This window comes from Helianthus annuus, chromosome 7, assembly GCF_002127325.2.
Source record: "Helianthus annuus cultivar XRQ/B chromosome 7, HanXRQr2.0-SUNRISE, whole genome shotgun sequence".
Classification (NCBI taxonomy): domain Eukaryota; kingdom Viridiplantae; phylum Streptophyta; class Magnoliopsida; order Asterales; family Asteraceae; genus Helianthus; species Helianthus annuus.
This window is the reverse complement of record NC_035439.2, coordinates 37,812,063-37,838,068: the sequence shown is the minus strand read 5'-3', so window position 1 is coordinate 37,838,068 and position 26,006 is coordinate 37,812,063.

Genomic DNA, 26,006 nt, shown 5'->3' with positions numbered 1-26,006 from the left:
GCCATACGCAGCATCATCGCCTAGGGTTTGGACTTGTAGGTTCCACCAAGTCAAAGCTTCATCGACAAATAGCCCAGTAGCAAAGGTGACTTGTTGATCCGCGGTACACTTGCTCATGCGGATAGTGGCCTCAGTCTTCTCCGTCCAACGCACAAATGCTACTGCTCCTCCAGTGCCATCGTAGTTCATTGGTTTGCAGTCGAGAAACTGCTTGAAAGTGCAGCCCTGAGCTGCGTCTCCTCCAGATGAATCTCCATTCCCATTACGTCTTGCATTGCTTGGTCCTCCAATTTGTTCAGTACGGTTTGCCTCGTACTGGGCGATAGCTGCGGAGATTCTTTCCTCCAGTAGGGCGTTTAGCTCTTCAGCAGTTCTTGGAAGTGGGGGAGGAGGAGGTTGATCACGAGCGTTCACAGCTCTTCTGGGTGCCATGTTCTGACAGAACACGACCCAATAGGGTTTAGACATTTGTTTGATATCGTCTTACTAGACAGTGGTAGTATGACATATACCCACATAAGTGACATCAAACAATCCGCTATTTAAATCAATTCATACAGCAGCAAGCATGTATAAATAGATAAATGTTGGCAGTTCTTGTCTTTATACCCTAAATTATTACTCCACCGAGTATTTATTAGGCTGGGGGAAGGGTGCTCACGTTTGACCCTTTTCTTGTACTGAGGGAATCTATACGTGACGAGACTTGCTGTGGTTTCTGTGCACTGAATTCCATAATTATGTATGCATCCATAATTATGTAACTCCTTGCACAGTCCGCACAGTTCGTTTCATCCTCGTATTTCTTCCTTCGGATGGGCCGTTGCTTTCAGGTAAAGTCACATATACTTGTGACATCCTACTTCTAGTACATGCTAATTATCACACATAATTTGCAAGTAATTTCTCAGTTAAGACAAGTGCTACTCCTGTGCACCCTAAGTCTCGTAGTGTCTTTTCTAGACTCGTGTAGTCAGTTTCAGGTAGTGGATGTCGCGGGACGTTTTATGCAATGAAAACTCTTTGAAAATTGTTTTCGTGATAGGATCCTAGAGATTGTAGACTAGACTCGAGAAGGAATCCTGGTTCACTACAATCGCAGCTCTGATACCAATCTGTCACACCCCTTTCTGCGGCGGAAGCACGAAGTGTGATCATGAAAGGTTCTCATTGCATACGAAAGGTAAACATACTACATGCTCATGAAAATAACTTCAAATACCATAACTTGAAATCATAAGTTAGCGTTTACAACGCGAGTTAACATAAAACATTGTCTTAAAAGGTTTACACTTTATTTAAAGACAAACACAAGCGACATCCACGAGCATAAGAGAGACCACGCGCACATCCATCCTAGTTACCTGAAATACATGTGAGTTTTGGAAAAACGTCAACATAATGTTGGTGTGAATTCATGCCGTTTTGTTTTGCACTTTTGTATACTTTGTATGAAAACATATTTTGTGAATAAATCGAGTTTTCATAAAATCCAGTTTCATGTGTACACCACGTACTCATGTATGATTCAAATTCTTCTAGAGTACCCCACGTACTCAAGTATAATCCATGCTTTTCTTGAGTACCCCACGTACTCAAGTATTCATCAAGTTTTAGAATGGTATGAGTTTTTATGTAAATTAAGTATTCCTGTAGGTATCAGGGTTGTTAATGGGTTGCAAAGCCATTAACATGTGACACGACATAGGAAGTCACCAAACCTTAGGCATTTAATTGGTATATTCTGAGACACAAAAGCACTACTCGATACTCGCCCTCATCGAGAGTGTGGCTGCCCGGCACCCGTTAGATCTAACCTTTTGTTCTGCGGTCTAGGTATATTGTTGATTAATGGTGCTTCTGTACCCTATTCGTGACACGATTCCTCGCATCATTTTTCATAGCGCATCCTACTTGGTACTCGTTTCTCACCAAGCGCGCTTCCCGTATTCTTATATCACATCACACTTGGTACTCGTTTCTCACCAAGTGTGTTTCTTGTATTCTTATATCGCTACACACTTGGTACTCGTTCTCACCAAGTGTGCTTTTTATTATCATACCATTTGTTAAGCATAAAAATATTTGTAACATGTATTTCACCCCCGAAGTTATAAAACTGAAAACAGTTAAGAGAAAAGGGGGAGCATGAACTCACAACTTTGCGTTCCTGTGCGTCGTAAACTTCACCGGGTTTGCTTATTTAACGTCGTAACCTATACGCGTTTTCTTAACGTTAGTCACTAGACTTGCCTCGCACAAGTTCAGTCACTCACTTTTGTATTCGTATTGTCGTGTTAAAAATATTTCATATTTTTTTTAACTAAGTATCTTACTTATATTATTTTTCGCAAATTAATATAAGTATCTTGTGTTTTGCACTTTGCACCCGAATTATGTGTCTTGTATATTGTATGTGTATTTTCATGTTTATACTCCTCATGAGTATTTAGTGTATTTTTACGTCTTAATACGCTAGCACGTATAACACATACTATATACACTTAGCACAGAAGTTGGTGATAAAATAATATATATTTTTCTCTCAAAAATATACATACTTATATTCATTTTTATTCTTGAAGAAATCCTCATTTCTTATCACCAAAAATTAGGGAAACCTTGGTAATACTCTTAAATACATTTTTAGGGAATAAGTTTCTCAAAAACTTATATTTTTCTAAGTATCAAAATTTATAAAAATTTTGGCAGAGTTTCCCCTAAAAATGGAGGTTTCCCATGTTTTCAAAACATGTGTTTATTTTCTTTTAAATCGTCAACAATCATCAACAACACTTATCAACAATAATCATCCACGAATATCACTAATTTCTCCATTTCATGAACTTGGTTATTTACTAAAATTGTGTAGTAACTTACTAGCACATTTAGTAAGTCTTGTTATCTTTAAAAATAAGTTTAGTTTCTTAAAAACCTTATTTTCAAAGAATATAAAGTTTCACAACTTCTAGTCGGTTTTTACGAAAATTATTTCTTTGTTAAAACGTTTGTTACACAAGTGTCCATACACTTGTTTGTTCACAAAAATCACTTTTGTTTGTGTAAGATCCGGTTTAGAACATGTGGTTCCTTTTGACGCTTGGTCTTTTGAAAATACCACTTGTAGATACATAGATCGGCAAGTTTTAAACACTTTTTTTACAAGTAAAAATACTTTTACACAAGTTCATGTTTCTCGTGTGGTAGAGTTTCACCTTTTAACCCTTGTACCGTCCGAAACAAGCTTATGTCAAGATCTATGATCTTAACAAAGTCGGGTTAAACGGTGATCCGAGCTACCACAACGTAGATCGGGCCTAAATAATCCCACAAATCAAATACTACAACATTTACACATCATGTGAGCTTTTATCCATCATTTAAGTGTCTTTTAGTAGACTTTAATGTATCAAATTGCAAGATTCCAAGTTTTAACTGTTATCTATCATATTAACCACTCTAGATTAGTTCAAGAATGTGTTTTAAGTAACTCACCACTAGCTCGAGGCTAGGGAAGAATCTAGACGCGAATGTGGTGGATAAAAGCTAGAGAAAAAGGTCCTTCGTGCTCCGAGTGCACCAAGCCTCCTAATACGTGATCCTTGATGCTTGGGTATGCTTGGAATGGCTTGAACAAGGCTCGAAAAATTGATGGGTGATTAGGGATGTTTGGCCGTGAGCTTTCTAGAGGGAGAGAGGAGAGTTGTTTGGTGTTGTGAAGTGTGAAAGTTCATATGTGCCATCTCACGGTATTTATAGACATTCCATATGGCATATTCCTAGCATATTCCTGGCATATTCTTGGAATATTCTTAGCATATTCCTGGCATATTCCTGGAATATTCCTAGCATATTCCTAGCATATTCCTGGAATATTCCTAGCATATTCCTGGCATATTCCTGGAATATTCCTAGCATATTCCTAGCATATTCCTGGAATATTCCTAGCATATTCCTGGCATATTCCTGGAATATTCCTAGCATATTCCTAGCATATTCCTGGAATATTCCTAGCATATTCCTGGCATATTCCTGGAATATTCCTAGCATATTCCTAGCATATTCCTGGTATATTCCTGGAATATTCCTAGCATATTCCTAGGTTTTCTGCGTTGTCTGCGTTTTGCAGTGTAAGCACTGTGTCGCGTAGGAACTCACGGTACGCGCTTAAACTTGAAAAATAACGTTTTTAAGCGTTTCAATTTATTTTTCAACACGAACCTGATTAAAATAAAATTTTAATCATAACAGAATATTTGTGGGATTAAACATTATCCGGGCGGCCACCAACGTTCGTTTCGCAGTTTTGTCGTAATTAGTTCTGCACTTAAAGTGTGTTTCGGGTGCCTTTTAGTGCGTGTTTTAGCTTTCGTAACGACCATAAATTAAACCCTGATATGTACTCTTGGGTTTTAATGTACCTTTGTCGTAGGACCTACACCTAGGCCTCAATTCTAATGTCTGACTGCTTTCTGCAGTTCCGTTGACACAGTGTGTCTTACCGGTGAGTTTACTAATATTTCTGACGCAACGCTCTCGTTTTTGCATAAAGCAATATTTTGTAGTATACAACGTGCATGAATTCACTTGCTTAGCTTCTAATCAGTCAATGTTGACATTTAAGCTCATAATTGCAGTCATTAAATAATAATTAAAATGTACGGAAGTTACCGGTTTTGTGCCAGTTGTCACAAACTCGACGAAACAGAAAGTTGATTCGTCAACACACAACTCGGCGAAACAGGAAGTTGATTCGTCAACACACAACTCGACGAAACAGAAAGTGTTTCGCCGAGCCCAGCTTCGCCGAAGCCCAGTTCGGGCCCAGTACGTTAATTCGCATATAAGTAACGTAAACCATTTTCTGTTGAACGTCTTTGGCAAACAAGAAACCCTAAGAACTCTCTGTGACGGCAACTTCAAATCTTTGAAGCCCTTTAGATCAATCGAGTGTTGCTTCATCTTTTACGGTTAGCGTTTAATCCTTGCGTGATCTTTAGATTGGTTATCTTCACTTATTATTATTGGAAAACATGATTCTTGATTGTATGTTCGAATTCTCTGTTGATTGTACTGATGATATGCATGAGCCCTAGTGAAACTAATAAACGCGGTTTGGATAATAATGATAAAAAGGTTGACTCGGTAGAACCTAGGGTTCTTACTGTTGATTTGGTTCTTAGTATCGTTCAAGGGTATGGGTTGGTTAATGTAGTAGACTTTGAAGGTTGATTATCACATGAATAGGCCGTTTCAAATAGTCATGTGCGGTTCTGTTTTGATTAAATGAAAACCGTATGATTGTCGTGTAATGATCTCCGTATGATTGCTGTATGATGATGATCGCATAATTCTGTATGGCGGCTGTTAGGGTTTATGTGTTAATCTTCATAACTGATATTGATATAGACGTAACTGATAATTTGACGTAACTGCCGGTTGACGAAATGGAATTGTTGGCGAAACAAGTGGGGTGTTTCGCCAAGGGGTGATTGACGAATCAGAATTGTGTTTCGCCAAGGGTAACCGGCGAAACAGAATTTGTGTTTCGCCTAGGGCAATTGGCGAAACAGAATGTGTTTCGCCAAAGTGTGTTTCGCCGAATGTGATTGGCCAAAGTGTGTTTCGCCAATTCGAATACTTTGCACAGTAACCTGACTTAACTCTGTTAGAAGTTAACTGGATTGATTAACCACTGTTAAGTGATAAGCATCACTTATATGAACTCGAATGTGTATAATGTGCTACTTGGTGATTATCGATGCATTATCCTTTGTGATTACACATACGTGCCAACTTCGTGAATATCAACTGATCAAATACATGTGAATATTTAGGACTTGACTGATTAAGTGTGAGCGAGTAGTTAATCTTACCGAGCAAACCAAGGTGAGTTCACTGCATTTCTCAAGCATGCGTCCCGGTGGTTTGGGACAACTAGTAAACATTTGGAAGGGAATCTTGGGAAAACATTTAAATCGGGTTTTGGTTATTAAACATGGAATCAATCATTATCGGATTGCCTGTAGGGCAATGGGGTAATTAGTTGATAGCGCTATTAGGTTTGACACCTCACACCGGGCTGTAAGGACGGGCGTGAACTAATTATCTGGGCATCATTACCAATGCTTGGTTAGGGGCATTGGGGTCTGGACACTTCCAGGTTATTAAGGGGCACACTCCCCGGATACATATGGGCACACTCCCTAGGGTATCTAGCATGTTATAAGCAACATCGTATCATAACGTTGGATCGGTTTAACAGACATTTGGTAACATCACACGTAAATAAAACTTTGAACTCACCAGCGTCGTCTGACACACTTGTCTGCATGCTTGCAGGCCGTTAGAATTCGTGACATGGACTTGCTATCTGGGAGTGCTGGAGGGGTCATGGATCGAGGCTCTTGGATTAACTTATATTTGATACATTGGTTTTGAGTATTATTATGAAACGGTTGTTAAACGATTTACTAGATGCTTCCGCTATACAACTTTTTGGGAATAATATTATGTTTGACATTTGCTATTGGTAATTAATAACATATTATATTTAAATATTTATCATTGGTTCGATGTGATTGGTGGCTCGGACTTTTATGCGTAACACGCCTCGCGGAGTCCCCGCAGGTGGTATTTTGGGGGTGTTACACACCACATCATCTTCTCCTCTATTGATCTCCGGCCAGTCTTCCTCTGATAAACAATCTGGGACCCAGTTATCCCATCCCGTTCTTCAGTAATCCAAACTTTGTACTTTTTATTCTTCCATTTCAAGGTAACAGAATCCGAAATTCTTTCGCCATGATCAACTAAGATCCCAACATAGTTCACCGATAAATCCTTATCCGACAAAGATAATTGAGATCTATGAATCACCTTTCCGAATAAACCGGCCGTATCGTCAAAAACCTTATTCTCTGCAAGATGAAGAGGCAAGCCATGAAACTTAAGCCATGCAACTCTTTTATATTGCATCGACTGTCCGGTCCACATGTCCAATGACGAAAAACACCTGTTCCAAAGATTAACTTCTAGTAAGAAGTCTGCCGCCGTGATATCATCATCAAAAGATACCAAAATGCTTAGTCCCCCAAGATAATGAATCTTAAAATCCTTAATACCAGCTTCTTTGAATGAAACATTCATCTTTGTGAGGGTGACAATATCATGTGATCTACCAACCAAAGCTCTTCCTTGAAGATCGAAAAAAGCCACCGTTTCGTTTCACTGTGAACAGCAACCTCCTTCCCTCTTACCTCCACTTCATCACTGTTACCTCCCTTCTTCAACATGTCTTTGAATGAAACTCCTTCCCTCACCCAACCCTTATTGCATCCCCAACTATTGATCCCACCTGCGACATTTTGGAACTTCTTTTCTGATTCCGATATCTTCTTACCCTCCATATTTCTATGAGCATCCCCCTCCGACATCTCCGTATTCTCTGCGGCGAATTTGGCGATGTTGATCATTAGGTTAAAACCCCCCATCTTCAAGTCGTTCAAAACCTTTTCGGTAGCTTTGGCATCTTTAACATTCCTATGACTTAGAAAACCGAACTTTCTTCCTTCCTTGTCCTTCTTCTTAGCTATAAACATACCTGCTACATCTCCACAGCCTCTCACAAAGTCTGCCACATCCCAGGGTCTGCACCCTGTTGGCAAATTCGTGATAAAGAACTTGGTGATATTATCTTTGGATGCCCTGTTGTCTTGCCTTCCTTTGCCCTTCTTTCTCAAATGATGAGGATCCACCCAAGGACCTTCCTCCCCCATAGATGAGGGAAGAACAAAACTCGACAGCGAATGCAAAGACTGAGATAACCGAGATAGAGAGAAATGTTAGGTTAGATCCCCAAACAATATGAGGGTCCGGTTAAACCTTTACCGCTATCCCAGTCGGCACACCTTCGTCGAGCCACCGGCGAATTGTTCTCCAAAGAAAATAAAGCAGAAACACTCACAGGTCCTCCCCCGGCCAGCGAATGGAACGTTAACCCTAGGATCACCGCTTCGTCGAGCCACAGGTGAAAGGCACAGCGACCTCGCACGCTAACCCTAGGATCACCGCTTCGTCGAGCCACAGGTGGTCGGAAAATTTTTCCTCTCACACTCACCAACCATGCTAATATATAATAATAATTCATCTTCTGTTCATAAATATATTTATGAGTGTTTCATGCATTTCAGTATTTGAAAACTCCTTAAGATGAACTTTAATCTGTTTGACCAGTCTTATGTTCTTTAAGTTAACCTATTTGACCTTTTGAGGGAAAACACAACCCTGGTGTTAAGCATTCATTGATACATACTCAAATGTGTAAAACCTTCTAAATGGTTCTATTGGATACAAAAGTTCATATTATTATTATTATTATTATTATTAATATTGTAATGATTCCCGAAATATCTATAAAGTTGACTTGTAGAACTCGAGGTGGCAATTTTGGCCTGATACATATAAAGGTGGATTTGAATTATCCTTCTTTAAGAGGTCAAACATATTAAGCTAAAAGATTTAATAAAAAGGAAAATAGTCAAATGAATAGGACAACCGGGTCGAAACTCATCCAAAGCATATTCAAATGCATAATAAACGAGGTTATTTTATTTCTAAAACTTTGGTACCTTTGTTCCATAGGTAACTGCATCTTCAAGTTTTCCCTTAACCAGAGCTGTTTTTTGATGATTCTCGAAGTTGACGTCCATCAGCAGACAAACATGCTGCTTGCTGCAATAAAATAAAAAAACAATAAAAAAACAAATATATGGACACTGGCCTGTAAAATACAATCAAATAAGATCTGATGCAATCATAAAATGGTGTGATTCATCACCTTATGCACTGGCAATATGCTGATGATGTTGATTGTTTTGAAAGGGTTCGAAGTATTTATATCAAAATTTCTTGGATACTGCTCAACTTCCACCTGAAATATGAGTACGAATTTGTTTACAGCTAAACAAATTCTCATAAATTTAAAAGCACAGAAAACTGTCACTGCTCCTATTAAGCTAGTGTACATTAACCAGGGGCCCGAACTATGAAACTGCTCAGTGTGCCTAAAGATAAGAGAAACATATTACATTATCCGATTTACCTATGGATTCTGAAGGCATTCAGACATGTCGTGAGGGCATAATGAAAATTTCATGATGTTTTTTTGGCCCTTTGTAGCATTATTTTTCGTATAATTTGCTTCTCTGGAAAAGAGAGTAATCAATAGATCACCAACAAGCTAATAGTGATTTTGAAGATGAACCCATCTGATGTGCACGTTTGTAGTTGACTGACCGTATGTGATTCCGTACTTGTCCTAACTACTTTTAGGGTAATCGAGGCACTCGCGGGGAGGGGTTTCGGTGACCCTATTCCCTGATCGGGAACACCGCCGCCATCACCGCGGGGACCCGATTCGGGGAGGGGTTTCGAGGGGGAGACACCGCGTTGAATTGCACATGGATCGAGGAGAGACGTTGGCAACGGTCGTTTTTTTAAAAAAAAAATCAATTTTAACAATATAAATAACCAACTTAATCTAATTTTTTTTACCACACCCACCACTCTCAAACTCACTCTAAAAAAATCTATCAAATTCAACACAAAATGGATTCCAAGTTCCCGTTTTTTTCTCCCCTACCCGACTTTCCCGATGATGAAGATTCATCGTCAAGCGATGGTAGCTTAATTTTCTTCCAAAATCTCATCCAACAAGCGGAGCTACTAGACACGGCATCGTCTAGTAAAAAAAAATTGTCCGTCGAGATCGTGTGGGAGGCCATGAGACACTCATGGCCGATTATTTTGTCGAAAATCCAAAATTTAATGCCGATATTTTTCGTCAGAGATTTCGTATGTCCAAGTCTTTGTTCCTAAAAATTGTTAGTGACGTGGAAGCGAATAACGAGTGGCTTCAAGAGGGCTTGGACTGGAGAATGAAGAAAAGTTTCACGCCGTTGAAAAAGGTTACTTCTGCGATTAAACAACTTGCAACCGGTAACCCACCAGACGAAAATGACGAGTATTTAAATATGTCTGAAAGGACCTCTCGTGAGTGCCTTGAATATTTCTGCGAGACGGTCTATACAATGTACGCCGGCGAATTCTTACGTAGACCAACGAGCCACGACGTTGTGCTATTGTACCAGGCTCATGAGGAGAGACATCACCTACCTGGTATGTTGGGTAGTCTGGATTGTACACACTTCGTCTGGAGAATGTGCCCCACAGAATTGCGTGGACAATATATGAGAGGCGATCATCAATACCCGACGGTTATGTTAGAAGCGGTGGCGTCTCAAGATTTGTGGATTTGGCATGCTTTTTATGGCCCGACTGGTTCACAAAACGACATCAACGTGCTGCAACAATCTCCATTATTTCTTACTCAACGAAATGGAACGGTGCCAAATTGTCCATTTCAGGTGAACGACCACTTATACAAACGCGGGTATTATCTTACTGATGGGATCTACCCTAGCTGGTCCGTGTTTGTGAAGTCTTTTCCATATCCTCACATCCCGAATAAAAAAAAGTTCAAGAGGCAACACGAGGCCACAAGAAAAGATGTGGAACGAGCGTTTGGTGTGTTAAAGGCGAAGTGGGGAATACTAAATCGTCCAATGCGTTCGAAAACGGTGAAAAAGATAAGGTCCATCGTGTATACGTGCCTTATTTTACATAACATGATTATAAAAGACGACGGAACGGCGATAGCACCGGTACACATTCAAGATCCTCCAGTCGAACCCGTCTTAAATGATACAGCTTATAGCGAGCTCATTGACGAAGAAACGCATTGGAGACTAAAACACGATCTCGTTGAGCATCTCGGACGTTTAGATCTACCTCACCTTGAAGTGAGTTCCGACGACGAGTAGTTTGTTTTTATATTTTTCTAGTTTGAATGTAATTTTTATTTTTCTAGTTTGAATGTAATTTTTATTTTTAATTTAATGAAATGTCTTTTTTTAAATTTTATTTAATTTTTATTAATATTTTTTTAATTTATAAACATGCATAATTTTACAACAAATAAAAAAAATAAATAAATAAAAAAACAAGTCACCTAAGAGGGGAGTGCCGCCATCAAATTGGGGTGTGAGGGGAGTTTAAGAGGGGAGTTGACGTGACACAACCTGATTGGGTGTGCGTAAGAGAGGGGACTCTCCTAAGAGGGGAGTGCCCCCCTCACCTTTAGAAGATATCGCATCATGACCCGAGCTAATGTTATTATTTTCAATGCAAACACTATCCAAAGAATCTGAATAATACATTAAAGGCCATCGTCGTACGTAAAAAAATATTTTTGTGAAAGAAAAGCATAAAATAAGGTGATCTTTCGACCCATTTACTCAGAAAGTGGGTAGAAATATAGAGTTACTAAAAATTATAACTCAAAGCCCAACCCACAAGCCAAAGCTTATACTACCACCTCTAAATGCATGATTAAAGATCTAAGGTGTACCTGGAACTATGCCACTTGTGTAAGGCAATTCAGCAGGTGACAATGCTGTTATATTTTTTAACACGAACGTTACTGTAACATTATTAGCATACATAAAACCCAATGACATAATACCCTTAGTGATGTAGTGAGTGATACGATAAACGAAGATCAACACGTTGATTCTACGAATACCCGTGTGTCTCTTCCCCAACCCCAAATTGCAACCCAAAGGCCACGGAATTTGAAGTGAAAAATAAGTTTTCTCAAAATTCAAGTCTGATTGTTTCATTCACTAAAGGGACATATAAATAATGACAGAAATTCGAAACGGGCCTAAAAAAGATAACGGGCCAAACACAAGCCCAAAAACAAAATGCCCAAAATACTTGAAAAAACATAAAAATGAAAAAAACTAATAGAAATAAGCGTTTTCTCGGCTCGGACGATGACCCAAACCGCCGTAGGCGTTTGCAGCAAGATAGAGCTCGTTCTCCCGTTCGTTTTGACTGGTCACACGCCCCAAACGGACCCCCGTAGCCCAAGTTAGAGCCATTTCAGTGAAGCCCCTTTAGTGACCCGATCTTAGGCCTCCAAATACAGGATGGCCCGCTCTTCTACGCTTGGGCCCGCATCACTTAGACACAAAGATTTCCATCAAACACCTTATGTGAATAAACAAAATACCCTTAGTTACCTTAGAATCTCGGAATGAAGTCCTCTTGGGCTGTGAATTTCTTTTTGATTTGTTATTCATATTTACCGATGCTCACGTCAATTTGACACGTATGAACACTGCAAAGTGTGAATCAAATAGAGCTAAATAAAAAAATTTGACACTTCAGCACTTTCTTGCTTGTTAAGACCTTGAAGGTCACCATACCTGATAGAACAAACCAACGATAAATTTTTATTTTATTGCTCAACTATAACTCTTGTTTACAGATGGAGGTTAAGAGACGGAGAGATAGATTGACACAAAATCACATTCTCTCATTTAATTGCCATGCTGGAATACACTGATTTTTGGTGTCTTCACTATAGAGTTTACTCCAAGTTTTGGCTTTTTCAATCTTGTTTTGAATGATTATTGGTTATAGAATTAATACTGTTATTATGCAAAACGTCATGCTATTAAAATACTATTTTCAAAAGATATTAGGCTATGGCTCAACATTCTATCTTACACCGTGTATGATTAAATCAAAGCTTGGCTATCAGGCCATTTGAAACCGACTTGAGACCAATTGTGTCCTTAACATGACTGTCTTTCATATCTAATTTAGAAGCTCCGGGAGGAACATCTACCGCCAGAGAGTAGTTAAAGAACCCATGTGGCTGCACACAATAAAATAATGAAATAAGATTAAATCGCTTTTATTAATGGTATACGGCCATATTGAGATATAAATTAATTTTCCTTTAAACATACCTGAAGCATAAACCCAATCCGCTCCACTGACATTGTAGGACAATCTTCCAACCTAGCTACGATATTTCTATTTTCCATTACAAACTAATGTTCATGCCAGAGTTCAGCGTTTCTAGGGATGACTGACACTCTATCCAGTGGAGTACTCAAATACTTTCAAGAAAGAGAGGTTGTAAATCTCTTGTTTTTCCGATTTGTTTATAGTCATATTAGTAGAAAAACATCATTTTGCCATCATTTGTTAATTAATTGACATCAAAAAACAATTTAAACAACTTCAAGTTTGTTTTCTGTGGTTCTTAACCTGTCCTCCACGGATATGACTTTGTCTTTGTCTTTGGAATGTTGTTGTAGTTGCCACAGCCTTACAATTTCCACCATTAACACGCTCATGTCCCTTCTAAGCCCTTTAAGTTCTTCCTCAATTGTTGGCGCATTGAATGTCTGTTTACTACGTCTGTATCGAGTCTTAGGTCTAGATAGGTTGTACGGAGTCGGAAAACAGGAAATGTAGTTTTAGAGGATGATTCCGCTCCTAATGACATTTGTGTCATTAGAAGCGAAATCAGATAACATGTTGATTCCGCTCCTGTGTGTATGTTGTTAATTTCGCTCCTAGGTGTCATTAGGTTGATTCCGCTCGAGATCACATGGGGTTTCGCTCCTGCTGTTTGGAGCGAAATCAGACACACTATATATAGTAGTTGTGTGATCTCATTCGGTATCAGTTGGAGCGGAATCTGAGTCGAGGTGCTGCTGAAATTTTGTCAGAAATCATTGTATTTGACTCGGAAAGTGTTTATAAAGAGGAAATTAAGAGGATATAGCTGTGTGACTTCATTTACATTGATTACGTCTTTGTATTTGAAGATGAACTGCCTTATACTGACTGTTTAGGGTCACAACAACGGTCCAACAAGTGGTATCAGAGCTCAGGACACGGAGTTCATACCATTACAGCTTGATTTTACCAGATTCTTTTACTTCTACTCACTTCTTCTCATACTTTTCTGATTTGAACTAGTTCCTACTGTTGAAATGGCCTGAATTTCGTGTATATCGTGTAAAACGTAGAATTAACAAACCCTAGAAAGAATCAGGTTAAAATTTGAAGTAAAATTGGTAAAAATGGCATAAAAACTTGATTTTGCTCGAAAAGAACATCGAAGGTTTCGCTCGTAATAACTTGATTTCGCTCGAAATTCACCTGGTCACTTGGAGCGAAATAGCTGATTTCACTCATAGAAACATAAAATTCTAATTTCGCTCGAAAGCTAGTGTCTAATTTCGCTCGTAAAGACATAAAGTCTGATTCCGCTCGAGAGATACTATCTGATTTCGCTCGAGATAGAATTTTTCTGATTTCGCTCTAAATCTTTTAACTGATTCCGCTCGAAACCAGATTAATTCTGATTTCGCTCAAACATCTTTGCTAATTTCGCTCAAAAAGCTGATTTCGCTCGAAATTACCATTTTTCAAAATTTCGAAAATTTTCTAAGTGTTTGCTGATTTTTCAGGTACGTGCAAGATGGATGATATTTTCATGAACCCGTTTAGCGATTTGTTTGCTTTTGCTGGAAATTCCGGAGACGATACTTCTTCTAGCTACACAAATGAGAATCCTCCAAATGCAAAGAAAAAGTTATCGGATGCTTTGGAAGTTGAAAGTGCTTTCGGAACTTACAACAAACCACCGAAGTTGATGGCTATCGAAGAATATAGTCGATGGGCCAAGAAGTTCGAAGATTGGTTGATGGCCTTTGCCTTTCCTAGCTGGAAGAGTCTAAAAAATGGGTACGATAATGGAGGCAAAACTGGTGAAACTTTATCATCATCTGATGAAATAGAGACATTTGTCGCTGAGCAGAAATATGTTGCGTTGCTGTTTCAATCTATTCGTGAAGATATAATCTCTTTGATCGAATACTCTAGTGCTAAAGATCTCTAGGAAAAGTTGAAAAACAAATGTTTAGGGAGTGCAGAAATAGTGAAAAACAAAAAGAAACTACTTAAAAAAGAGTTTGATATGTTTGGGTGTTTAAAGAATGAGTCAGTCTGTAAAATGATTGAGAGGTTTGGGCACTTGAAACTAGAACTGGCAAGACATGGAATTTTCTATTCTCAAGATGAGCTAGTCGACAAATTATTTGATTCGTTACCAGATGAAATGAATTGGCAGTACTATGCGTTGATGCTGAAGAATACTATCAAAACGCCAGAAGTGTTGACTGTAGATTTGCTGATCGAGAGACTAGAGAGTCACGAGCTGGAGCTAAAGAAGACACACAAAGTCAATCACTCAATGTACCAGCAGAACTTGGATTTGTATTATCCAAAGAGCATGATGCCAAAGAACAATTCTCCCAAGACTGTGTTTTCTGCTGAGAATGTCTCCACAACGAGCAAAGAAAGTCAAAGAAGTGGATATCACAATGGATATCATAGTGGGTCTTCATCAAATTCAAACCAGTCTGATGCAAAGAATTTATTTCAATGCAACATTGCTGTAGACTTAAAGAACGCTCAGAACTTCAGCGAAGAATCGGCAAAGCAGCAGATGGTTTTTCTAGCTTCTGTACTAGAATCATATGAAAGTCTTGTGGCTGGGAAGATTGGCAACACCAACCTAACAAAAGAAGATTATGACCAAATCGATCCTGAAGAAATGGAATTGATCGACATAAGGTGGTGCATGGCCAGTGCTGTTCGTCGAGCACAATGTTTCATGGAGATAACCAGGAGGAAGTCAATTGGTGGACCTTCTACCAAGTTGGGCTTTGACAATTCTAAGGTGACATGCTTCAAGTGCAAGCAGAAAGGTCACTTTAAGCGTGAATGCCGAAACGCGTATGCTGATGAGTCTGAGAATCCATTCAGAGAAGACTACTACAAGAAGGCGATATATCATCAAAACAAATCGGAACCGCCAAGAATGAAGCAGATTGAAGATAACAAAGAGAAATCTAGAGCTCTTGCGGTGATTCACGATGATGAAGGTTACGACTGGAGTGAGTTGTTACCGGAGGAGGATGCGGTTAGTTATGCTTTCATGGCAAAAACTGAACCTATTCCTTGGAAAGACAACAGAACAGAAGACCAGAAGTATAATTACAGAAAGTTGTTAGCCACGAACAAATTGATCAGAATATCTGGTATATATTCTGAAGCAAAAAGTGCAAAAAGATGGGATCCAGACAGAGAATGTTATCTTGACCCCTATGGAAACATTGCTATTGATCATAACACTCTTGATGTGGAAACCATAATCAAAGAGTATAAAGTTGAAGATGATTATTGGCAGAAAGAAGCGGAGAAGAAGAAGAGAAAGAGAAGAAGGAGGAAGAAGAGAAAGAGAAGTCAAAGAAGGTTGATACTGGGATTATTGACACTACTCAGGAGTTGAATGCTGAAAATCTCAGAAAAATGGCTGACAAGGTGCTGGCAGCTAAGGCGCTTGAGGTAGATTCTAAATCCGTCTCTGAGTCTAAAAGCAAGGTCAGTTCAAACGTGTCAACGACTGTGTCAGGTAAGAAAGTCAGTGGTGATGTTGACTACAAAAATTGCATCAAGGAATGCAAAGTTTGTAGCACAGTCACTTATCTCAACGGTAAGAAAATTGAGGATTTGGCAGCGAAAGTCAGAAACATTGAGGATCAAATTCTTGATCGTGATAAGATGGTTAAAGCTTCAACTGAACGATTAAAAGAATTAACTAAAAAAATTGAAAATGATGAAATTGACCATGAAAGGATTAGGAAAGAAAATGAAAAGTTAGTTCTTGAAAATCGTCAGATCACTGAAAAATTTGAGAAGCTTAAAGGTACAATGAAAGATAAAGATGATAGAAACGGTAAAACTTATAAAGAAAATGTTCAACTAAAAACCGTGCTTAGGTTAAAAGAAGAATCAATCAATCAACAACTGGATGAAATCGCTAAATTGAAACTTAAGGTTCAAGAAGCTGAAATTGAAAATGAGCGAATCCAGTTGAAGCTTAAGAGTTACAACTCCGCAAGCTTTGTTTTGCAACACATTGTTCCCAAACCCATCGGGAAAAACAAAGCAGGCGAAGATGTGTATTCTGATGGAACCGGGGTGGGTTTTCATCGAGTTCCACCACCAGTTCTTGACAATTATTCGAAAAAGCAATCTGGGTTTGTTGAAATTGAGGAAGAGAATGAAGTTAAACTTCCAGATTCTATTGATGTTACATTTTCTTCTTCATCATCTGATGATAGTGTTCAGACAGAAATTGTTAAGGGCACAGCTGAAAGTGTTTTGATGTCTGATTCAGCTGAAGATGATGAATGTTTCTTAGATAAATACGTTCCGAAACAAAAGTCCAAATACAACTCAAATGATGAACAGACTCTTGTCATGTACAAGATGTCGGGATCTGATAAGTTCATTTCGGATTCTGAGTTTCCCATTGAGAATGTGAATGTGAAAAAATTAACAAATGTTTTCAAGTTGGTTGAAGTTGAATTGTCAGAAGTGAACAGTTTGAGTCAAACAAAGAGACAAATGAATTTTGAAAAAGATAAGGCTTACTATAAGAAACCTGTTGTTCCACCGCGTTTTTATAACAACAACCGAAACAGTTGGTCGGGTGGTTATCAGGGTAGTAAGAATTATCAGAGAAGAAATGTTCAAAACAAAAGGTTTGTTGAAAAGAAAAAGTTTGTGAACAATTCAAGTTCATTGTCTGATGAAGAGAAAAATATTTTTTCGAAATCAAATGAAGAGTTCTTTGAGAAGAAAGCTTTACAACCTCAGTCTGAAGGCACAGGTCGGGTAGTTGGTACTCGAACTTGCTTTAGATGTAATCAAGTTGGGCATATTGCACGAAAGTGTACCAATGTGAAGCCTAAGACTGAAGTTGTAAACGACTCAAAAGAAGAAAGATGATGTGAAGGGAAAAGCACCAATGTTTGTTGAGAAAAAGGTTTTGAAAAACCAAATCACAAAGATTAAAACTGAACCCATAAAGAAGTTGGTAACTAAAAATGATAAATTTTATAAAAGGGTTGCGTCATCTCAACAAATTTGGAAACCTAAAACAGAGAAACAAGTTTCAACTTCACAAGTGCAAAAAGTGGTGAATTCTGTCCCAATTGTGGATGATACAAACTTTCCACCACTTCAAGCTAAAAATTTTAAGAAACAAAATGGGAAATCCAAAGACAGCAAGGTCACACCCAAGGCTGGTCAGGCTTGGGTGGATATTTTCTTCGTTGAATGAAAACCTGACTTGTCGGAGCTTCCTGGATCGCGAAGCATGAATCGGCATCTTTATTGAAGTGTTAGAATCATTTTTGTGATATGTGCAGGATCTTCCAAGATTAGTCTCACGCTGGATTATGGACAGTGGAGCGTCTCGACATATGACAGGCAAGACTGCATTGTTGTATGATGTGAAGAATATCAATGGAGGATATGTAGGATTCACGGGTAATCAAGGAGGAAGGATTATTGGTAAAGGAACGTTATCCAATGGGATTGTGACGTTTGAGAGAGTTAATTACATTGCTGAACTAGAGAATAATCTGCTGAGTATTTCGCAGATTTGTGACAGAATGTATACCACTCACTTCACTGATAAAGAATGTTTGATCTTGAAGCCAGGATTTGTTATCCCTGAGGAATGGATTATCATGAGGGCACCAAGAGTCAATGATCTGTACGTGTTGGATATGAGCGTAGCTACTACAACCACGGGTCAGGCTCATTGTTTTGTGTCCAGAGCAACTGAAAAAGAATCGAGATTGTGGTACCGTAAGATGGGACATATACATCTTAGAAAAATGAATCACTTGGTGCACAACGATTTGGTTACATGAGTTCATATCGAAGGTTTTCATTTGGAAGGGGAGCGCATTAGCTGTGTTAAAGGCAAGCAGAAGAAAAAGTCACACCCCACAAAGCAAGTCAATTCAGTCTCAAGACCCCTGGAGAGACTTCACATGGATTTATTTGGTCCAGTGAATGTCAAGAGTATTACAGGAGATTACTACTGTCTTGTAGTTACTGATGATTATTCCAGATTTTCGTGGGTAATGTTCTTGAAGACGAAAAGATGAAACACTTGATAGTTTGATGGCGTTGTTCAAAAAGATTGAGAATCTGTACCAAAGGCGTATCAAAAGAATTCGAAGTGATAATGGTACTAAATTCAAGAACAGCAAGATGGAAGAATTTTGTGATGAAAGAGGTATTTTGCATGAGTTTAGTGCTCCGTACACTCCGCAGCAGAATGGAGTTGCAGAACACAAAAACCGGACACTAATCGAGACGGCTAGAACAATGCGCGCAGATTCAAAGTTACCGATAAACTTTTGGGCTGAAGCTGTTTCTGCCGCATGCTATACGCTCAATAGAGTTCTCACTGTCAAAAAGTTCAACAAAACATGCTTTGAGTTAATCAATAACCGCAAACCTAATTTGAAGTATCTTGAACCGTTCGGGTCACCCTGTACTGTTCTAGAGCCTTATGGAAAGTTTGGTCCAAAGTGCATTGAGGGAATGTTTGTTGGTTATGCAAGTCCTATGCGACCGTCTTCGTTCCAAGTGAGAAGCGGATTATTGAACCAGCAAATGTTGAATGTCAAGGTTATACTATGCCGCCACAAAATCCAGGAGATTCATGGCGTTATCATTATGACAAATTGTGGGATTCGTTTGCAATGAGAGAAGAAGAAGAAGAAGATTTCTTTGATGAGTTGGATATTTTGCGAGAGTACGAGTCACAGCAAAGTATCCAGCTGAGTATTCGAGGCGACCATGGGAAACTTCAAATGACGATGAAGCAGGTCCTAGTAATGCTGGTGAACACGATGATGTCCAACAAAATGAAGTTGCTCAAGATAATCAGACGGTTCAGAATGATAATCAAGAATCTGAGAACATGCCGATATTTGATCGTGGAGATTCAGATTCTGAGGGAGAACAGATTCAGGATTTAAGTCAAACAAACCAAATTAGTGAACAAGGTGCAAATCAAAATGTTACTAATCTGGAAGGCGATGTGGATGTTCCAAGCGAAGTAATGCCACGAACTCTTTCATACCATCCAGAGGAGTTGATCATTGGAGAGTTGCAATCGGGCGTTCGCACGAGACGTCAAATTGACCAGGGCCTTACATGTTTCTATTCTATAGTAGCACCTTTACAAACTGATTTTTCATTAAGTTGTTTTATTTCGCAGATCGAACCGCGAACTTACAAAGAGGCGCTTACTGAAGATTCTTGGGTCAATGCGATGCAAGAAGAATTGAGTCAGTTTGAAAAGTTGGGAGTGTGGAAGCTAGTGGATTTACCGGATGGTCACAGGAAAATCAATACAAAATGGGTATTTAAATGTAAGAGAGATGACAGAGGAGTTGTTGTACGAAACAAAGCTCGACTCGTTGTTCAGGGCTTTAGTCAACAGGAGGGAATTGATTTTACTGAAGTCTATGCTCCTGTGGCACGACTAGAAGCAATCGGAATTTTCCTTGCATTTGCGTCTTGGAAGAATTTCAAAGTATATCAGCTAGATGTAAAATCGGCGTTTCTTTATGGGAAGGTTAAAGAGGAGGTATATGTCGGACACCCACCGGGCTTTACCGATCCAATCCACAAGAACAAGGTCTACTTGCTGGACAAGGCGCTGTATGGTTTACACCAGGCCCCGAGAGCTTGGTATGAGACTTTGTCTCAACACCTACTAGCCAACAGCTTTATACGTGGAAAAGTGGATGCCACTCTCTTCACTAAAGAGGTCGACGGACATCTTCTGATAGTTCAAATTTACGTGGATGATATAATTTTTGGGTCAATAAATGAGAATCTGTGCAAAGATTTCGAACAGGTGATGAAGCAAAAATTTGAAATGTCATAAATGGGGGAGATGAAATTCTTTTTGGGGCTACTGTCACACCCCGACCACGTAAAACAACAAATCGTGGCGGAAACGTCGGGGAGTGTTGTAACAGAATCATTGTTTCACAACCATGGATCAAATAGTTTTGTTTTATTAAATTTTTGAACCCAATGTTTTGGAACAATTCAGATAACTACAAATAATTGTTTCTCAGTTTTAAAGTCGCTAAGGCACAAGTCCATCCTATGTGTAGCATGCATCAACAATCATCACAAAGCAGTACCTGAAACATATATGAAAATATGGTACGTCAGCATAAAAATGCCTGTGAGTAACATAGGATTTTGTGTATTAGATTCATGGCTTTAGATAATATGAGAAAAGGTTTTATGTTTTTCAAAATAGCCATGAATCTAATGTAAAAGTTTTGTTTCTGAAAATGTGTCGTTTTGGAAAACGGGTTTATAGTATAGACAAAAATATACTTTGGTTTTGAAAAGTTTGTACAAATAGTATATCATAGTATACTTTAGTTTTGAAATAGTTAAATGGATAGTATATCAAAATATACTTTAGTAATTAAAACAATAGTTTCGGTAGTATATCTCAAGTATACTTTGGTTTAAGAATAAAAGTATTAGTAGTATATCAAATTATACTTTGGTTTGTAAATAGCATATCAAGTATGCTTTGGTTAAAAGTAGCATATCAACTATGCTTTAGATAGTATATCAAAATATACTTTAGTTTAAAATAACAAAGTTGGTAGTATATCAAACTATACTTTGGTAAACAGTAGCATATCAAACTATGCTTTGGTAAATAACAAAGTAGTATGTTAAAACATATGTTGGATTTTGTACTTAGTATATCAAAATATACTTTGGTAGATCACATTTGAGAGCACATCAAACTGTACTTTTGTAGTATATCAACATATACAAAGAGAGTGTGATTTGGTATTCATTCAAGCCTTAGTGTATCAAACTACACTTTGGAGACTATAGAAATACCACGAAGGCAATTTCTATTTGGTTTAAATTTGGTTTCTGACATTCCATACAACAGGAATGGGGTGTCTAGTCCTATAGCGCTATATCATACTACCAATCGGCTGGGTGAATGTATAAAAATGGTACAATCCAACAATTTGTTTATTAAGTTTTGGAAAATCAGTTAGGTAATTGTTTAATTTGTCAAAAGAATATGTATTAAGCATGTGTAATCATATAGTTTAAAATCAGGAAAATAACAGATAGGCATATATGTTTCACCCCAAAACAATTGAAAACAGTAAAAGAGGGGACTATGTACTCACTTGAGATTGCAAGTATCCTTGATTAAGTGTCCTAACAAAGCTCGAGAAATCAAGGAATCAAGTGGCACCTAGTATGGATCACTATGTTAAACAATCGGATCCTAAATCGGAAGATAGGATAGAATGAAGTTCTATAAATCAAATGAGTATTGCAACTCATATGGCATGATTTAATAGACCTAACATTCTGATTGGAAGGCCTACCTAAGTGCTTTTGACCCGTTTCGACACATTATGGTAACATAAGCCACTATAATGCGTCGTTTGCGTAAAACTAGGTTCGGATGGTTAACTATGTGCTATGTCAAGTCTTACATGCCCAATTATCCCTAAACATGTTACTAATTCAGATTATATGTCAAAAATATGTTCACATAATCAAAATACGGATTTTAGCTTCAAAAGGGCATTTTGGTCATTTCCTATGGGCATACAAGCTAACTAGCATACGACTAACCAATCCTATGTGATCATAAGGTATAACCTCAGTGGTTATTCCCTATACAACTATGATCACTAACTAAGCTTGGTCGGATCCTAAAGATCGACCAAACGGGTCGGGTTCGAAAGGCTTAGCGGTTGTTTAGACCGCTTACCTTGCGACCCTAAACAAGCATTAAATTAATAGTGTCGAGTTAAACATGTCAAAACATGTCTAACCTACTGATTTGGTACCAAAACAAAGCGTTTTGATACCCTAAAGTAGTTTCGTTGCAAAATGCGTGCTAAAGCGCATGTTGACCAAAACTTTGACTCGACACTACAACTAGCTAACGTGGTAATCAGCGGTTATAATCACGAAGGATTATAACTATCGTGATTACAATCACGTTTCAAAGTTCAATTGAACTTTGACTTGACCAATTGATGGTCAAAACCGAAAGTCAAACTGTTGGCCAAACTGTTTGATTTTCTGCTTAAACATAAAGAACAAGCATGAAAGAAGACTTACAAAGGGTACTAGCTATCTTTTCTACAAAGAATAAAGTTCCAAGCAGATTAGAAAGCTCCCAAATCAGATTAGAGAGGTGAAGAGAAGGAAATGAGCAAAGAATGAGGAAGTTGGCCAAGCTATTTATAGTTGTTGATGATGAACAAGATCATTACAAGTGGTTTGATTAGCCATTAAGCAATTAATCACAACCATACATGTGTTAGGGACAGCTGGTATTACTTGGAGAGCACATAACTTGCTCAACACACCAAGAATTTACCAAAACAACCCCTGAATTTGCAAACTGTTGCTGAAAACAGACTTTCTGCCCAGATGTGATCGTCGCGTAGCGCGACGAAATAGGCAGGGGATGGTCGCGCTACGCTACCATGTGTCTGATTCAGCAAAGTTTCAAAAATGACAGAAATGGTCCCTGCACGTGTTTAAGCTTGTTTTCGATGCGTTTAAACCCCGTTAACCTCATTTCAAGGCTCTAAGATGAAGTTCAAGTATAGGGGACTCAAAACATGCTCAAAAATATCTCGGATGTCGGTTCGTTTGATCGTACAATCGCGTTGTTCGGTTAATTACGACGGAAGTCGTAACGAACGCAAATCGATCCAAATTAAGCGACGAATGGAATTTTTGCATGCCGATCACTAAAATAAAAATATTTTAGTGTGTACAAAAATTTTGGATGTCCAGATGTGTCCAGAACGTAAGATATGCGCGAAAATGCAAACTTATGCCATTTTTGACACTTTTAGCCCCTGTAAGATCATATAAGCATGTTTTCGCACACCGAACCTATCAAAGCTTATTTCTAAGCTATGTTTAGGTTATATATGGTATTTTTAGCTTATGATCAAGTTCCGGACTATTTGTTACCTTACGAATCGGTATAGTTTCGCAGTTTTACGCAATTAGTCCCTGCGATCGAATAAACTTGTTTTTGCCATACCAAACCTTCCAAAACTTATTTCTAAGTTATGTAAAGGTCATTTAAAGTATGTTAAGCCTATTTCACTATTCCGGAGTGTTTGTTGCGCTAAAACTGATTACGTCTACGCACCAGTGCGCATATAACTTTCCAGAAAGCGATTTAAAGCTCGGAATTGAACAAGAATTGATATGTGAAAAGGATACACATATTTATAGAAATCCCAGGTATGAAACACAATGTTTCATAGGTTTGGCATTTGTTTGGTGTTCGTGGTGACACAGGTGTCACAGTCTCCCCTACTTTAGGAAATTTCGTCCCGAAATTTAATTCTAGAGGAAACTTGTGAAGACAACTGTGATCGTTTCGCTTTCAAATGAATCCTTCGTTTCCCAAGTAGAACTCTAGGTCACGTTTGGATTCTTAGCGAATCTGTTAACTGCCAAAATGTCGTTGTTGTAGTACCAAAAACATGGGGTTTTGAACAACGGATAGGAGAATGTTTCCTATGAAGACTATTATAGGAAACTTGTGTGTGCTCGAAATCAGAGTCAGAGAATGCAAAATAAGATTGACATTGGTCAAGGTCCAGGACTTCTAGCAATTTAAATAACGCTACTTTCGCAATGTAATAAGGAACACTTATATATAGGAAGTACCAGCGGCGTATCCACCATGCCCTTTTTACATTGTTTCCGTCTCGTTATTCTTGTCACTATAGGTCTTAACACATGACAAAACTTGTTGTGGTTTCTGTGCACTGAATTCCATAATTACGTATGCATCCATAATTACGTAATTCCTTGCACAGTCCGCACAGTTCATCTCATAATGTGTAGGGTAAAATCAATCGAATAACCATGAAATGACTTGACTAGACCACCAAAGGATCTTTTTAACCAGATCAATGAACGATCCTTTTAACCAGATCAACACATGATCTTCCTTAACTAGACCGTTGTATGATCTCTTTAAATAGACCACTTAAGGGATCTTTATAACTCGGAACCAAATAATCGTTTTGAATCAGCACTTTGGAATCCAAGGTTCTTACTATTTGCATAGAAGCCCCTTAAGGATTTAAGACAGTACTTTGAGTATCCTTCTGAGAATCTAACATATGAAAATACGGAAGATTCCCCCAGGACTTAGATAACGAGCTTTGGAGTTACCCATAAACACAAAATCACCAAATTGTGTATTCGTTAATTTAATTATTAGCTCTTTGTGAATTTGAAGTACACTAGAAATCCGATCACGGACTTCAATTAGTACTTTAAAATATCCTCAAGAATCTAACTATGAAGATAGGAAGATCTTATAAGGATTTGGAATTTGTTTCTGTCGTGTTATAACATTCATATTAGGACACATAAAGAATCCAATCAAGGACTTACGACAGTACCTTTATCAAATCAAAGATTTGAAATGGTACTTCAAGTATCTGATTAAGAATTGCACCTGTACTTTGTTTCTTAAAAGAAACTAGTACTTAGGATTTTTGGGGAGATCACAAATGATCATAGAATGAAGGAACCACACGAGTAGTTTGTTCTGGAAAGAACATGGTTCTTTGGTGTCAATATCGTAGGGGTATGTCAACACACACACCATCGGATCAGTTTTGGAAATAAAATTGGAACAACCATTTTATTTATAATAACTGAATTGTCTCAAATGTCAAAAGATAACAAACAAAGGAAATACAAAAGACTAATTGTTCACTGCTGCATTGTCATTTGCATTTGCCTCGTTTATGTTAAATGCTCGTCCGCGCGCTGGATTTGCATTAACAAGTCTCGGGCAATTGTTCCGGTAGTGAGTAAGATCACCACAGTTATAGCACGATCCAGGTGGAAATTGTGCTTGAACAGCAGCAGGATTTGCAGCATTCTTGTTTTGGATAACATGACGGCAGGTTTCAACCAAATGTCCCAATCGCCCACAGTGGGTACACTTTTGACACGGTGTCTGATTCACATGATGACGGTTGCATTTGTTGCACAATGGTGCAGTACCAATATAGTTCTTCCTAGCACGAGGCTGTGCTGGCCGATTTGGTGCAACCTGA